At 45.4% G+C, this 10,108-nt stretch overlaps 1 pseudogene; it reads left to right on the top strand.

Annotated features, from left to right (window-relative positions):
- Nucleotides 1-4,623: 4,623 nt before the first annotated feature.
- LOC111759183 (5S ribosomal RNA) lies at nucleotides 4,624-4,742 on the top strand (annotated as a pseudogene).
- Nucleotides 4,743-10,108: the final 5,366 nt, after the last annotated feature.

A 10,108-nucleotide genomic window follows, 5' to 3' on the forward strand; every position in this document is an offset into this window, starting at 1 on the left:
AGAGCCGCCCAGCATGAAAGAAAGTGCAGCCTGCCAAAGAATGGCGCTGTACACATGGAGAGCTGACATCCACAAAGATGACTCAACAAAAAGAAACACAGATTCCCTTGCTGCTGACAACAACAGAAGCTGACAAAGAAGACGCAGCAAATAGACACACAGAACAGACAACTGGGGTGGGGGAGGAAGGGGAGAGAAATAAATAAAATAAATCTTTAAAAAACTAAAAATAAAATAAAAATGAAAGCAAGCATTTCATCCAGTGTCTGGCACATAATAACTGTTCAATAAAAAAAAAAAAAAAGGAGAAAAAAAAAAGAGCAGCTAAACTTTCCAAATTGGCAACAGTTAAGGTGAATAAGTCTTATTCTAATATAAGGAAGACAAATCAGGGTAGAACCAAAATTATTTAAATGGGGTTGCCAGCATTTCAATTTCCACAAAGCTTTTAGCCTGCTGTTATCTTTGTTTTCACCACTATAACTGTATCAACTCCAAAGCTGCTTTTAAATTGAAATGCATTGTCAATTCGTTATTATGGTAAAGGGAATATTTAGTTAGAAACATGGATGTGGAGAAATGATGATACATTCGAGTTGTTTTTTAATCCAAATATACTCTTCCATTATCCGTCTTGCCATAACCCATGTAAACCTAATCACATCCGAAAGCAGTACTGGCAAAGCCCATTCACAATATGTTCTTTTTAAAGCTAGAGCAAATTGTTGTTCAAAAACAAATGGTATTACAGTGTCTGACTGACTTTGTATGCACCTAGCACCTCTGAACCCTTTAGCTAAAAGAACGAGGAAAGAAACATAATGATGTTAATTAGCATCAAACCCATGCCGAAGTGATTTTCTTTTTGATATTCAACTTCAGCTTAAATGAAATATGGGGTAAATTGTTGGCAAAGTATTTAAACATGAAATGAGCTGCAAACTAATTGGTTCCTCAATGGATTTTTTTATGAACAGCTTTTAAATGCTATATAAACAACATAGAGCAAGCCCGATTTCTTCATCCCTTGTACTTAGATGTCCTTAGGCAAGGGAATGACAATAATCACCTTTTTTCCTGTCCTCCAATCCTGCCCCTCACCCTCTGAAGCTGGAGTTAGAGAAACACAGGGTCTTCTGGATAACCTTGAAGGGCTGTGATCTCCCAAACTGAGGTAGGTTTGTTCTGGAAGTGCATAAATGCGCAGATTGATATTTTCAGCAGGCCAGTGTTTCACTTGCTGCCGGAGCAGAGCCGTCAGGTAGGTAGACGTGCGACTATCGATAGTACTTTCTTCTCATTCCGGACACTGAAATGATGTTTTGTTGGATGTAAGGACAGATGTATAGGCATTTGATGACACATTATATGCTAATGAACAAGGCTGAGATTGAAGCATCAGTTCTTCTATAACATGAAGTGACAATCCAGAGGAGAAATGTACATTAAAACTCGGTACTCCTAACACAAACCCAGTGCCCAAACAATCCATTGTGCTATACTTCTTTCCCCTGTATATTACTCTACCTCTGTTTATAGAAGAAGTCTTTCTCTTCCCTGGTTATCATGTTCACTTTTTAACTGTTGTTCAAACCGAACAGCTCAGGTGGATTCCTATTCACTCCCCGGGGAAGAGATCACCTACTGTTGTGAATTTTCTCATTAAATGTAGTCCACACTCTTAACACACGTTTTCCACATGCCTTATCTCTCTTTTATTTTGAGAACCACAAGGGCAAGCATCATGCCCTATCATGACTATAACTTTGGTTTTTATACCATAATTCTTAATACATAGAGCCTTGCCTAGAAGTCAGTACATAGAATGTGAATGAATGTAACAGCAAAACCTTTCTATAAGGACTATGCAGAGTAATGACAGTACACACAAATTCTGATTGTCCTGTGAGGCAGCTCACATCATTTAACCCTAGATATCAAATAGAGTGAAGAGACATCCTGGGAAGAGAAATGTCAGGGAATGGAGAGCATTTCATGAAGAAATTCCTATGAGACTGACAAGGAATAGCTTGAGTCTATCTCTTGCCTTCTATAAAATGCAACCCTTTCCCCCTATTACTAAATGGTTTTTCTCCTGCTATCCTGACATTTTTCTCACCTGCAATATATATTCCATATTTCTCCCAAAGGAATTATTTTAACCTCCATATGTGATATATTCATTCTGGCTTAAATTTCTTCAATCTCCCCATACTATTCAAAGTAATATTCAACCACATTAGCATAATATGTAGTTCCTCTTAAACTACCTCCCATGCCTGTCGCCACATTTTTCCTCTGAAAAACTCCAGTCAAGGTATATACTCCTATCCTGTTAGGCCTCTGATGGGAATGAACTTTCCTTTATATCCTTAACTTATCTTCTACAAAACTCAAATTATGTCATCTTTTCTAAGAAATGTTCTTTTATACCTTATTCTGATTTGTGTTTCTATAGCAACTCATCATTTCCACCATGAGGCTGGCTGCAAGCTGCTTGAACCTAATGAATGTGCTTCAAATATAATAGAAGAGAACATTATTTGACTCTATGTGTCATACATATACAGAAATCAATATTAAGACTTGTATTGCATCACAGAATATTCACTGAACTGAGGCAGTTTGGCAAATCAAAGAATGGGGAAAAAAAAGAAAAGATGGTTTGCATCCATCCCTGTTTTTAGTTAACTTTTCAGTCCATGTAGCTAGCCAGAATTCTGAGCTCATAATCCTATAAGGGACCTACCTGTTTCAACTTAATCTTGCTTCAGTTCTTTGGCATTTGAATTGTGTCACTAGGAAGGAAGTGGATGTTAATGAATTTTATTACAGAATTACATAAAACATTTAAAGTGTACATACTAATGGAAATGGGGGTCTCCCCTGGCTGAGCCCGGGTCTCGGGCCCGTGCCTTCCCCGCCGGGTCCAGGCCAAGCACCAGCACCCGCCACGCGGGCCCGCTCGGACCAGAGCTCCCTGCCCTGCCCAGTGGACACCCGACTGTGCGCTGCCCGCGAGGCCTCTGGCCCGTGCCCCTCTGGCCCCAGCAGCAGCCCGGGGCCTGGCCCGTGGGCCGGGATCTGTGCTCGGGGCACGATGGCACACGAGGGCACGGCGAGCAGAGGCGCTGGTCCTGGCAACCCGGCTCCGCGGCCAGTTGGGCTCGCGGCTGGGAGACCGAGGCCCCGCGGTCCAGGGTGTCACTGGCGGCGGGCAGGTGTGCGGAGGCCGGGTCTCGCTAGCGGGAGACCTGAAGGAAGCGGCCTCCCGAGGGCATCTCCCCCACGGGGCGCACGGCGCGGGTTGTAAGGGTCCCTCCCGCCGGCGGCAAGCTCCCAGGCGCCTTCTGGAAGGTCTGGCCGAGCGGGCGGCCGTGTCGCCCTCGCCTCCCGCCAGGCGCATCTGCAGGAGCTGGGCGAGCTCCGCCGTCAGCAGGCGCTGGCGACAGCGAGGCCTAGGCCGGCTGAGGCCGGGACGCCTGGAGGGGCTCGGGGTGGCAAGGCAGCGGGCCGGGGCCCCAGCTCTGCGGCCCAGGGCCTCTGCGAGGAGAGGCCCGTGCCCACGGCAGCCCGCAGGGCCCAGGCGCAGGTGCGCGGGCACCGAGGCCACGCCCACCGCCGCGGCCCGGGGGCGCTTCCGCTGCGTGCGCCTCGGGGCCTCCCGCTGCGGCTGGGCAGCCCCCGGTGCCAGGTGCAAGGGCCTCTGCTCTGGCCCCAGCTGCGCAGGCCTGCGGACAGCCTGGCCCCGATCCGGCCACCTGCCGCTCTCCACCTGGCTCCACGGTGGGCGTTTGCAGCCAGCGCGGCCGCCCGCATCCGACGCCGGCTCGTGGCCGCCGCTCCAAGGGAGAGCGGCCGCTCCCGCGCAGGGCGCGGCTGTGTGGCGTGAAGGCCGGGCGGCGTGCGGGGCGACCCCCGCCCTCCGGGTGGGCGTGGCTCCTGGGGGCGGCCCCGGCGGCCGAGTGCAGAGCCCTGCGCGCGGCCGGGAGCGCGAGGTCTGGACGCGAGGACCCGCTGCGACGGCCGAGGGCCCAGGGCCGGAGCTCCGGGGCTAAGGCGTGCGGGGTGGGGGCGTGTGTGTGTGTGTGGGGGGGGGGGCCGGAGGCGTGCGGGCGCGTGGGCGGCAGGCCGGGACTGGGGTTGGCCCCGCCTCCTGGGCCGGGGCGGTACCGGCTCAGGGGCGCCGGCTGGGCGTGGTGGCAGGTGCTTGGCCCGGGCGCGGGGTGGTGAGGCAGGGCCGGCCGGCAGGGGGCGCCGGCGCTCGCGCCTGGGGCGGTCGCTGCGGGAGAGTAGGGGGCCGGCCGGCCTGGCACCAGGGGTGCGCGTGGCGGTCGGGGGTCCGCAGGGCGCCGTCCACGGACTGAGCCGTCGGTGGCGCGGGTGCCGCGCCGTGGGCCCGAGGGCGGAGCAGGGGCCGGTGACTTGTGGGCAGGCGAGCGGCGGGGGTCCCGGGAGCCAGTGGCGTGCGGGGGAGGGGGGGCTCGAGGCCAGGTAGGGCCAGAGCGGAGGGCGGAGGCGGCCGCCCTCAGCCTCCGGGGGCCGGGCGGGAACGGAAGGCTGGCGGCTGGCAGCGCGGCGGCGCGCAGCGAGCTGTTGAGGCTGCCGCCGGCCTCAGCCAGCGTCGACAGCCATAGCACCCTGAACGCGCCCCATCTCGTCTGATCTTGGAAGCTAAGCAGGGTCGGGCCTGGTTAGTGCTTGCATGGGAGACCGCCTGGGAATACTGGGTGCTCTGGCTTTTGCCACGCGCCGTCCCCTCCCTCTCGCTCGCGCTCCTTTTGCCCGCCCCGAGCCCGGCTCCCCGCAGCCCTCAGGGCCAGGTATGCAGGCCCCCGGCCCCAACCCCAACCCGCGCGCGCCCTTCCCTGGCGGCGCAGCCACGCAGGCAGCCACGCAGGCGGCGGCCACCCAGCCCTTCCTTGGAGCTCGCAGCCCCGCACCAACCCACACGTGGCTGGGGACCGCGGGGGCCCGCGCCCACTGCGCCTGGGCCCAAGAACCCAGGCCCGCTAGACCTGTCGGCGTCGGGCGGGCCCTGCCTCTGGCCCGTGCCCTGGAACCGTGCACACCGGGCCTGCCCCTTCTCGCCTTTCCCTGCCTTGCCTTGAGCCACGCCGATGGGCCCCAGGCCACAGACTTCCCGTGGTCCCCTGAGCGCAGGGGACAGGCCCTACCCAACTTCAATAACACAATGAACCCTATTGTAAACAATGGACTAGAGTTAATAATACATCTCTAAAAACGTTCATCCGTTAATTATACCAAATGTACCTCTCTAACACAAGGTGTTAATAATAGGGTGGTTGGTATATTGGAACCTTTTGTTTTATATATTTTATGTAGTACATTTCTGTACATCTACAACTTATCTGAAAATATTAATTAAAAATGGTAAAATACACAGTCTGTCAAAATACATGTATGTTTAATATCTTAAAATATTATATTTTCCAAGAAATTAGTGGTAAGAGTGACAATGATTTTTTATATCCTTACAAAGGTCTTTAATGTCTGATTCAATAGAAAATACCTGGATTCTCATATCTGCTTCTTCTTTCAATCTGTTTTACTATGCTGCCTTGATTGAAGTGCATGAAGAAAATCAAGTTTCAATCAGATATGTATTTGGAAAAGAAAGGAATATTTTGACAAACTTTCCAGATCATGATGAATATTTTTCTTTGCTACTACACCAACATTCAACTTTCCTTAAATAACGGTTTCTAATGGTTAGTTAAAACATGAAATCTGAAACGTCATCAATTAATTTTTTGTCCTCTTTAAAACAAATGGCCTCTCTCAGGAAACTATTAAACTCATGATGGCAAAAACAAATTTTCCAAAATTATAATTTTCTCAAAAGCCTGAATCTCATCAATTAGCCACAAATATTGTCAGTTGTTTCCCTTAAAATGACAGGTTCACCTGATTTCTTTTAAGAACATAGCTTCCAGATAACTTGTTCTGAGAGTCCATGGTCTCTCAGTTATTCTTTTAAATAAAAATGTTGTTCTATGAATAAAGCTACTAGATCATCCCACAACTCATAGCAATCGTGCTGCACGTGCTTTTCCTGGATGTAACCTTGTACTCTGGTATGCAGCAGAAGTGCTTTACACATACTTCCATTTTGTCACAATGGATGTTTAAAAATGTGTGCTCATGGATTGATAACTAATGAAATTTATACATTTTTCCTGCTTTACCAAGAACATTCTTAGGCAAAACTGGTTTTGCTTGTATTTGTTTATTTTTATTGCAAGTACACAGAAGTCAGGGATATGAAAATAATAACTTGATTCTAGTGCCTTGATTCATGCTAAGATGCCAACAGTTTCACTGCAATTGCTTGTTTACCATCATTGCACATGTCAGCGCAGTGAAAAAGGCCAAAAATGTCCTAGTATTATTAAGAAAATTTCACTGACATTTCAGGCTCCCTTTAAGGATTTCTGGGATGCCTAGGGGTCAGCAGACCAAGCTTTGGAAATTACTGTTCTAACAGACATAGTCGAGTTACCTTCCATGATAACTACCTAGAGAAAATCTGCACTTTGACCAATCGCCTAAGAAGAAAGAGGCTTATGCAATTTTCAGAAAGGCAGCAATATATTTACCATATGTTTAGAGTCAGAAGAAACTAGGTTTGAATTCAGCCATGTAACTTAGAATCCTATAGCCTTTGGCTAATTACTTAACTCCTGTTTTATTTATTTTTTCCTTTTCCTTACTTGCTAAAATAAAATTTAGATATTGTAAGAATAAAATTAGAAGGCACACATACACCGTTAATACTGGCATATTGAAAATATCTGATAAATAGCAGCCCCTATTATTTTTGTTCTTGCCAACAAAATATGTATGATTTAGTGGATATGTATAATTTTTGATGCCTCTATTCAATGTTTACTGCATGAGCAATGTTACAGGTGAATGTGGCTTACAGTAAAAGAGCCAATTTTAATACATGTGCCATGACAGGTGATTCCTTCTAAAGATAATAGCACTAGAACATTAATGCAGATAGAATTACAGTATTCAGTTATTTTGAAAAAAAAATTATATTTCATTAATGTCTGTCCTTCCGTGCATCACCATTTTAATCAGAGAATTTTGTGTATGAGTCATTGTGGCCCTGTGAGAAGAAAATGCCACAAGACTTGGTAGAGCTAATTAGCAAGTCTGGGACACCAGAAAAGAGTCACAAAAGGAATGGGCACTTGTTTCTTATTTTAGGAAAGTACTCTTCACATATGAAAATGACTCAACTCTTGCAAGAATTCAAGGCAAATTGAATTTTTATCTTTGTCTTACATAAGAATCTAAAGTGTGAAAATGAGAATGGTGCAGTTATATCAAGATTGGACTTCCATTCTGTTTAAACCTATTTCGTTGCTGTTAGCGTTAAATGAAGACTGTAGAAAAAGATAAAGAATATTGGGAAGCTATGGCAAAAAGTCAGATAGGTTGGATTCATGTTCCAGTTCTGTTACTTAGTGTATGTCTAACCCTGAGTAGTTCCTTAATTGCCCTAAGCCCCCACTTCCTCAGACGTGATGGAAAAAATATCTACTTCAAGGTGGTTCTGAAGGATTGAAGTGGGGCAAACTATTAGAAGTACTTAACATCCTCATGTGGAATGTGTTCCCTAAATATTTGTTTCTTTACAGCTTTTGGTCTAATTATTACATTATGGGAGGCTCACAGATGTATTAGTGAGGAGAGAGCATTTCAAATGGACACACTGGTGTGTAATCAGGTAGACATGCACACATATGCTTATTTATATACTCTCAAGGCATGTAGGTCCTTCAGTTTTGACGTGTGTAGGGAAGTGCGGGATGTATCTGGACAAGGAGGTAGTGATCAGAATTTGAAGAGTCTTGTGTGTCATGGTAAGGGACAGTTGGGTTGTCAGTATCTCAACAGAAGCTTTACTTGGATAGTTCCTAAGTACAAGAAAACCTGACAAGAGTACATAATCAAAGCCACTCACTTTGTAATAAGAATTTCTAAAAATGTGTTCTTTAAGAGTTCAGTCATTTTAAGCCAAGTTTAGATTGCATGAATTTATTTTGGGAAATGAAGCTCTGCTATTTAGGTTTAGCCCTGAGGCCGATGGCAAGTTGTCAATATGGATTTTGGTGTTGAAGGCAGGGGACCCCTTATTGGCCGAGCCTGTGGGAAATCTTGCTTAACTGCTGAATTGCAGAAAAGTTTCCAAAGGCTTCCATCAGCCCTTGGTGGACAGTTAGCAAAAGGAACTGCAGTGAAACAAGTACATTTTATAACATGCTAACAATTTACAATGCCAGGTGCTTTTTTATGAGTAGAAATCTCAAAAAATCTTTAAAACACAGAAAAAGGGTTTTAGCAAAATTGTCAGTTGTACTTCCTTTAAAACATAGTCTAAACATTTTGGAAATAGCGTGTAACAAAGAAGTAGATTTACTATGAAAATTACTTATTTTAATGATATACTAATGTAAGTGGGACAGTCCGCTAAAACACGGCCTCAGTGTATGCCTCACATCCTTGATAGTGGTTTATAAAATTCTAAAATGTCCACAGAACTAAATGCAGGTGTCAGGAACTACCTTCCCTCTCTAGCTTCTTAGTTTCTGTTCCAACCAGGTGTTCTTAATTAGCTCCACCTGTAAACTCCAATCATTTCATTCCTGGAATTTGGCTCTTTGCCTTCCCAAAAAGCAACTATCTGTAATACTCTTGCCTTACTTACAAGTCTCTTATTGTCATCAATGCCTTTCACAAACTCCCACATTGTTTGAAGATAGCTGGGTTCCAGAGTGTTCACCTCAATTTTGGCCACCCTTTTAGTTTTCCTCTTGGTTTGTGTCCATGAAGCTTTTGGGCAACTATTAAGAGCCTTATATTTGTTCATGTTTTTTACCTTGAATTGTTCACATTCCCTGACTAGATCTTATTTATAATTGTCTCCTTTTTTACAACTGGAAATGTGCTTCCTAGATTCAGAAAATTTTCCAAAGACCTTAACTAGCTACTCACATTAAGTTAGGACAAACAACCTTCTTTTGGTTTGTTTGTTACATTTAAGTGCAGTTTGAAGAGAAGTCAGTCTGATTTACATTTAAATGTAAGTCATCTGGAACACTTAAGAAACTTGCTCAAGAGTTTGAGGTCAGGATTTGAGGAGGACTCTGCTGTGCACTTTGTTTTTTGTTCATGTAGAGGTAGCTGGATCTGGTGGATCTTCTAGCTGGCCACCTCACTCACATGCCTGGCCCTTCTGACCACCCTCTTTCTCTGGGCATAGCCTCTTATCCTTCATGGCCTCTCCAAGTGGTTTGGCTTGTCACAGCCTAAAAGTCTCAGGGTTGTCTGACTTCAGACATGGTAGCTAGCTCCACACAAAAGTGTTCCCACAAGCCTCGCTGGAAACTGCAAGGTTCCTTTTATACTACCCTTGAAAATGCCAACATACCCTTAGCATTCAATTGGTTAATCAAGTCCTAAAGCCAGCCCAGATTCAAGAGAAAGAAAATATAGATTATACCTGCAGCTGGGGGAAATGCCATGCACATTTTAAGAGGGAATAAGTTGATGTTTGATGTGTGAAGGTAAGAAAATAAGTAAACTGAAAAAAATTTATAAACTACTTTTTCAAGAAGCTTGACTGTTGAAGTGAGAAATACAATAAGAAAGACTGGTAAAAAGGAGTTGTTGGATTGAGGGAGGTTTTTCTTTTGTTATATCCTCTCCCATTTACCAGTTGTAAGAAATTCCAGTATATACTGAGGGAAAACAGAGAAGCATGAACTACTGGAAAAAACAAATTGACAGTGGATTAATAGATGAATCAATGTTATTGAGCATAAACTAGGGAATATTAATAAAATTAAAAGATTCAATTTAGGTGGAAAAGGCAGTAGGAAATAGACTAGAGGATCAGGAATTGGAAACTTTTACCTAAGTTTTAAACTGAATTTATAGGGAAAGTTATCTGCTGGGACAGGGAGCTAGAGATGTACAGAGAACTTGCAAAGTAGGATGAAAGTTTGTAATAGGTATTATAAGGACATAGTGGTATAACTCATAAATAATAAAAGTAAAATTATTAATATTT

This window comes from Dasypus novemcinctus, chromosome 23, assembly GCF_030445035.2.
Source record: "Dasypus novemcinctus isolate mDasNov1 chromosome 23, mDasNov1.1.hap2, whole genome shotgun sequence".
In the NCBI taxonomy this organism is placed as follows: domain Eukaryota; kingdom Metazoa; phylum Chordata; class Mammalia; order Cingulata; family Dasypodidae; genus Dasypus; species Dasypus novemcinctus.